This window comes from Asparagus officinalis, unplaced genomic scaffold, assembly GCF_001876935.1.
Source record: "Asparagus officinalis unplaced genomic scaffold, Aspof.V1 AsparagusV1_Un895, whole genome shotgun sequence".
In the NCBI taxonomy this organism is placed as follows: domain Eukaryota; kingdom Viridiplantae; phylum Streptophyta; class Magnoliopsida; order Asparagales; family Asparagaceae; genus Asparagus; species Asparagus officinalis.
In genome coordinates this window covers 21,235-22,425 of record NW_017973154.1, presented here as the reverse complement: position 1 = coordinate 22,425, position 1,191 = coordinate 21,235, and the positions used below count along the sequence as shown (strand labels likewise).

The 1,191-nt window shown below is 48.3% G+C and overlaps 1 long non-coding RNA gene across 1 annotated transcript; it reads left to right on the top strand.

Moving 5' to 3' along the window:
* The first annotated feature begins 411 nt into the window (after positions 1–411).
* On the top strand, positions 412–708 carry LOC109828247. Its single transcript, XR_002243636.1, has 3 exons — positions 412–475; positions 548–619; positions 689–708. It is a non-coding gene; the product is annotated as an uncharacterized LOC109828247 (long non-coding RNA).
* The last annotated feature ends 483 nt before the right edge of the window (positions 709–1,191 follow it).

Here is a 1,191-nt window from a genome sequence, read left to right as displayed (position 1 = left end):
ACAACATGGATTGCTTTGTGCAACAAATGTGCGACGCTTTTCACGATGGGTCTTTGGGCATCGACCTTAACATCGATCTTGAGCAGATAAATAATGTTGAGCCCACAATCCCTTATTCAGGTATATCCGCATCCAATGTCATTTTCCTTATGTAAGGTGAAGGAAGATTTCTCGTTTGAGCTTTCCTCATCCTTCAACATTTGGGTTACCCTGCAGATGTTGCGATGGAGGGGCCAAGCTTCTCGAAGCCGGATGCCGGCTTATTAGCTGACATGCTGGCTGAGCAGACTTCCAGAGGGACCGAGAGACCATTCTTCGGGAACGATTCATCTACCGGTATATATCTGATTTTCTCCCTCTTGCCCGATATTTCATATGACTAATGAATGATTGATTATCGCAGCGTCAACCATTGGAGTTAGCCCGGTATCTATCCCTGGCATATCCAGTTTGCCTCAGAGCGACGGGCTTGCAGGTATGTATACGATTCAGGGATATTGTACTTTCCTATGTTTATCTGTCTTTTGACTAATGAGTGCAATCATAGGACCAGCCGCTAGGACTGATTCTCATATGACTCCTGACATCCCTCAAATGCCCGCGGATAATGGATCTACAGGTATGCAGATCCCAATTCTTCTTATTCGTCTAAATTTTCATTTTGACTAATAAGAGAGTGTCATCATAGGACCAGCAGCTTGGGCCGATACTCGCCTTCTATAATGGCCTGATCGAGAAGCTTCTTCACCGAGGAGGCGGCTTTGATCAGTTCCGGCGTTCCTTCTCTCGCCACATGACGATGATGAGGGAAGAAGGATATCCGGAATTGGCTGATTCCTTCACTGCTGATTTCGCCGCCCTGGAGTCAGAGATACGAGAGTTGAAGGAACTGGAGGTTACCGGGGCTTCTTCTTTCGTGTCCTCTGAGTTGGAGCATAGGATGGCGCAGTGGCGTGACCTGAGATCTTCCATCGGGTGTGAGCTTCAGTCACGTGAGAGCTCCATTGCGCATCTAATGGCTAACATGGCGAGGAAGGATAGGGAGAAAGCTGAGTTACTCCGCTCCTTGGACTTAAATCGCGAGGAAGCGACTAGGTTGAAGGAGGCCTTGAAGCGTGCCGAGGAATCTGCCGTTCTTATCGCAGATGACCTGATTGGACTAGAGCCTTCTCGTGACCAGGTACTCGAGGA